The sequence below is a fragment of the Pelophylax lessonae genome (assembly GCF_965119305.1).
Source record: "Pelophylax lessonae genome assembly, chromosome: 6".
Taxonomy (NCBI): Eukaryota; Metazoa; Chordata; class Amphibia; order Anura; family Ranidae; genus Pelophylax; species Pelophylax lessonae.
In genome coordinates this window covers 271,166,611-271,172,610 of record NC_138773.1, presented here as the reverse complement: position 1 = coordinate 271,172,610, position 6,000 = coordinate 271,166,611, and positions in this window count along the sequence as shown.

Sequence of the window (6,000 nt, the reverse complement as noted above, 5' to 3'; positions counted from 1 at the left end):
TGTGCGTTGTACGTGATTTGCAATGGCACCCCAAACACTGTGCGATGTTGCTGCGATTTCTGCCTGCCGAATCGTGGTAACATCGCGCAAACAAAATTGCGGGATGCATGACACCCCAAAGAAGCTCTTGTACCTTTTTTGGGCGTCATGTGTCCCGCGATTTTGTTTGCACGATGTTACCGCGATTTGTCAGGCGGAAATCGCGGCAACATCGCACAGCGTTTGGGGTGCCATTGCAAATCACAGGCATTGCACAGGCGTCCCGCGATTTGCAATGATTTCCAGATTGCGGGCAGAATCGCGGTGATTCTGACCGCGATCCGCTACACCCACATGTGAACGTAGCCTAAGTGTCTGTTTATATCAGTGTCCTGCCGCTGTCTGCTGTCTCCTCAGGGGCCAGGCTGGTCAGTCTTGGTTGGGTGTGTTGGGCATGTGAAGGCATCTTGGAAAAGTTAGGAGCATTCTAAATTTTTATTCACCTGACACCTTTGCATAAACAACTTTGCCCCTACAAATCACAGTGATGCAGTCTCTCTATTTACCAACTTGAGCCATTGGTGGCCTTTAACCTTTTTGCTGCCAGAGCCGTTATTGCAGGTTTTTTTGCACACATTTAAAAAAAGAAATAGTAGCCCTGATAATTAGATAAAACTCCAAAGGATTTATATTTTCTGAGAGCAGAGACCCTGGAGAATAAAATGGAGCTATTTGCAATTTTTTTTAGGCCACATGATATTTGTGTTTATTATTATTATTATTATTATTATTATTATTATACAGGATTTATAGAGCACCAACAGTTTGCACAGCGCTTTACAACATGAGGGCAGACAATACAGTTACAATACAATTAGACAGGGGTGTGACTAGTACAGGGGTTGCAGGGGTTGCAATGCAACCGAGCCCCATGCTCCAGGGGGCCTGTGCAGCACCCCTGTACACCTGGATAGGAGGGGCGATGGGGGACAGAATGTAGAGAAATCACTGTAATCCTTTTTACTGCTGTAGCTGCAGCAGGAAAATGTAGGAGATTGGTTCCTCTATATGCTGCCCCCGCCACTCCTCCTATCCAGTGTTCTGCTGTCTCTGGGCCCCTGTGTGCTCCCCAGGGGTGACAAAAAGCAACCGAGTGGCTGTACAGCTGCTAGATTGCTTTCATTAGTTGAATTGTGGAGTGTACACATACTGGCAGCTACAAACTCCGCTGTGATGTGCTGCACAGAGAAGAGGGCGAAGAGGCAATGGCAGTTTAGCATCCATGGACATAAGCACACCAGGGACCAGGGGGGAAGTAGGGGAGTGTGTACAGTGTTAGGTAACATGTTAGCTTTTACATTTTTTCTGTAACGGTGAGCTAGAACTTTCAATTAAACATCTAAAAGGAAGAGTGAAAGATTTCTAAATGGTCAACGTGATCAAGGTAAAGTGCACCTGTCACAGGAGAATTTTGTAGATGTCCAATGTTGGATTCTCAATTGGAGAATGTTAGTTACCTGGTTGACAAACCACTCTACTAGAGAATGTTAGTTATCTGGCCATCTTGACCTTTCTGCTGGGGAATGTTAGTTATCTAGCTGTCATGACTTCTCAATTTGAAAACTAAAAGGCACCTCTGGGCAAAAAAACGTTTTCCCATGCAGTGGGGCTGTGCCTGCCCTGCATGGGTTAACTGCTCATTTTTGTCTATGGGAAAGAAGAAAGGAGATATACTTACCTAAACCTCCGATCCTCCCAGGTCAGGCCCCCCCACACTCCAGCTCTTTTGAATTGCAAACTGATGTTATCAAGCCCAGAGCAGGCTCCATACACCAGGAACAGTCCATTGCTGGATGATGGAGGAGCGCTCTTTTCTGGTGGACTGAAGGATTGAGTGAAGATAACCTTTCTCCGCACCCATAGACAAAACCAGTGGCGGCTGGTGCGCAAACAGAAAAATGTAATAGGCATTGCTTTGCCGCAAAAAACGCTGTAAAAAATTGCGTGACTTTGAGGTTGCAAAAGTGTGGAAGGGGCCTTCGGTAAATAAGGTATAGTGTGCCCCCTTTCAATGCAGAGAGACCAGCGTGCCCCCTTTCAATGCAGAGTGACCAGCATGCCCCCTTTCAATGCAGAGAGACCAGCATGCCCCTTTCAATGCAGAGAGACCAGCGTGCCCCCTTTCAATGCAGAGAGACCAGCGTGCCCCCTTTCAATGCAGAGAGACCAGCGTGCCCCCTTTCAATGCACAGTGACCAGCGTGCCCCCTTCCAATGCACAGTGACCAGCATGCCCCCTTTCAATGCAGTGACCAGTGTACATGCCCCCTTTCAATGCAGTGACCAGCATACATGCCCCCTTTCTAAGCAGTGACCAGCGTACATGCCCCCTTCAATGCAGTGACCAGCGTACATGCCCCCTTCAATGCAGTGACCAGCATACATGCCCCCTTTCAATGCAGTGACCAGCGTACATGCCCCCCTTTCAATGCAGTGACCAGCGTACATGCCCCCTTTCAATGCAGTGACCAGCATACATGCCCCCTTTCAATGCAGTGACCAGCGTACATGCCCCCAATGCAGAGATCAGTGTGCGTACCCCCTTCAATGCAGTGACCAGCATACATGCCCCCTTTCAATGCAGTGACCAGCGTACATGCCCCCAATGCAGAGATCAGCGTGCGTGCCCCCTTCAATGCAGGGACCAGCATACATGCCCCCTTTCAATGCAGTGACTAGCGTACATGCCCCCAATGCAGTGACCAGCGTACATGCCTCCTTCAATGCAGTGACCAGCGTACATGCCCCCTTCAATGCAGTGACCAACATATATGCCCCCAATGCAGAGATCAGCGTGCGTGCCCCCTTCAATGCAGTGACCAGCATACATGCCCCCAATGCAGAGATCAGCGTGTGTGCCCCCAATGCAGTGACCAGCATACATGCCCCCAATGCAGAGATCAGCATGCGTGCCCCCTTCAATGCAGTGACCAGCATACATGCCCCCAATGCAGAAATCAGCGTGTGTGCCCCCAATGCAGTGACCAGCATACATGCCCCCAATGCAGAGATCAGCGTGCGTGCCCCCAATGCAGTGACAAGCATACATGCCCCCAATGCAGAGATCAGCGTGCGTGCCCCCAATGCAGTGACCAGCATACATGCCCCCAATGCAGAGATCAGCGTGCGTGCCCCCAATGCAGTGACCAGCATACATGTCCCCAATGCAGAGATCAGCGTGCGTGCCCCCAATGCAGTGACCAGCATACATTCCCCCAATGCAGAGATCAGCGTGCGTGCCCCCAATGCAGTGACCAGCATACATGCCCCCAATGCAGAGATCAGCATGCGTGCCCCCAATGCAGTGACCAGCATACATTCCCCCAATGCAGAGATCAGCGTGCGTGCCCCCAATGCAGTGACCAGCATACATGCCCCCAATGCAGAGATCAGCGTGCGTGCCCCCAATGCAGTTACCAGCATACATGTCCCCAATGCAGAGATCAGCGTGCGTGCCCCCAATGCAGTGACCAGCATACATGCCCCCAATGCAGAGATCAGCATGCATGCCCCCTTCAATGCAGTGACCAGCATACATTCCCCCAATGCAGAGATCAGCGTGCGTGCCCCCAATGCAGTGACCAGCATACATGTCCCCAATGCAGAGATCAGCGTGCGTGCCCCCAATGCAGTGACCAGCATACATTCCCCCAATGCAGAGATCAGCGTGCGTGCCCCCAATGCAGTGACCAGCATACATGTCCCCAATGCAGAGATCAGCGTGCGTGCCCCCAATGCAGTGACCAGCATACATGCCCCCAATGCAGAGATCAGCATGCGTGCCCCCTTCAATGCAGTGACCAGCATACATTCCCCCAATGCAGAGATTAGCGTGCGTGCCCCCAATGCAGTGACCAGCATACATGCCCCCAATGCAGAGATCAGCGTACGTGCCCCCTTCAATGCAGTGACCAGCATACATGTACCCAATGCAGAGATCAGCTTGCGTGCCCCCTTACTTACCTGGAGCAGCAGCGGCGGCAGGTGGCTCCTCATCTGTGTCCCGGCGTCGGCTTCTCATCAGTCCCGGCGGCGCTTCTCCTCGGGTCCTCCCGCCCCCGCCTCCTCCTCAGCCAATGGCATGGGGTTTGCCTTGCGGCCAATCAGGAAGGGCGTATCGGATGCGCTTCCTGATTGGCCAGGAGAAGGATCGGTGTGGCAATAGCGAATTTTCTGCTCTGCGCCCCGGCTCCACCCTTGGCATCACCCTATTAGAGCCTCTGGCTCTAATCAGGTGATTAAATTAAAAAACTGGTTCTAAAGTGTCTCAATGCATTAAGGTAAAAAACCTTCTGTGTACAGCAACTCCCCCAGCCCCCCCTCCCTAATATTTACCTGAGCCCAGTGATGTGCATGAGAGCCTCGAGAGCAGCTGGAGCCATTGGCTGTCAATCACAGCCAGTGAGCCAATGAGGAGAGATTGGGGGAGGGCTGAGCCAAGCCGCGACTCTGTGTGAACTTCCTGAAGACACGGCTTTGCGAAATGCATTGAGGATGGTCCGGTGATTACTTGCGATTCGTCACTTCGGCCCGCTGTTGGAACGCATTGTGGAATGCACGCTGGTACCGAGCGGCCCCAAAAAAAAATGTAAAAATCAAAATGTTTTAACATTTTAGGCCAATTTGTTTTCTGCTACATATTTGTGGTAAAAAAAATCACAAAAAGCGTATTTTGATTGGTTTGCGCAAAAGTTATTGCGTTTACTAACTAAGGGAAAGATTTTTGTCATTTTTGTTGTTTTTTTTTTTTAATGCGTAATGGCGGCGATCTGCGATTTTTTTTTTTGCGGGACTGCGACATTGGGGCGGACAGATCGGACCCTTGACTGACATTTTTGACACTTTTGGGGATACCAGTGACATTACTACAGTAATCAGTGCTATACATATGCACTGTTAATGTAAAATGACACTGGTAGTGAAGGGGTTACTTTTTTTGAGAGGGAGGGGTGATGTGTGTCCCTAGGGGCGTGATTCTAACTGTGATTGGCTGTGGCTTGAGCTGTAAGAACAGTGATCAACGGTCCTACATAGTAGAACCGTATGATCACTATTTCTACACAGGGGAGAATGACAGGCGGCTTGTTTACATTAGCCGCCTGCCTTTCTCCCAGTATCACGGAGGATCGCGAGTGACCGGTGGACCCACACACGCGAGGGGGTCCGTGACCGAGCGGGAGCGCGCATTTGGCGGTGCGCACTCGCTCCCCAGAGCCTCACAGGCTAGCGACGTAGACCTACGTCACTTTGCCTGTGAGGGGCTGACTGCCACAGTAAATATACGGTGAGCAATCGGCAAGTGGTTAAGCACAAGCACTTTTTTAAGAAGATTTGTTCAGCACCTTTGCACACTTTTTTGTGGTGGAGTTGGTGGCATGGAACTAATACTGTTGCACTTTATAAATTTATGGACTGGATGTATTTTATATATAGTTTTTTACACGTTTTCTAATAGGAAAAATATTTTGACCTACCGTATGTACTCGAGTATAAGCCGTCCCGAATATAAGCCGAGACACCTAATTTTACCACAAAAAAAAATGGGAAAACTTATTGACTCAAGTATAAGCCTAGGGTGGGAAATGCAGCAGCTACTGGACCCAAATGGACCACCACGAGACCCAAAACAGGGGCTGTGGGCATGGTGCAGGGGCTGCAGGGCTGTTGGCAGGAGATGGTACAGGCGTGGTACAGGAGATGGTACAGGCATGGCACAGGAGATGGTACAGGCATGGCACAGATGGTACAGGCATGGCACAGATATGGCACAGATGGTACAGGCATGGCACAGATATGGCACAGGCATGGCACAGATGGTACAGGCATGGCACAGATGGTACAGGCATGGCACAGATATGGCACAGATGGTACAGGCATGGCACAGATGGTACAAGAGATGCAGTGCTGTGGGCATCAGGGCCGGTTTTAGACAAAGTGTGGCCCCGGGCAAACCTAAAAGTGG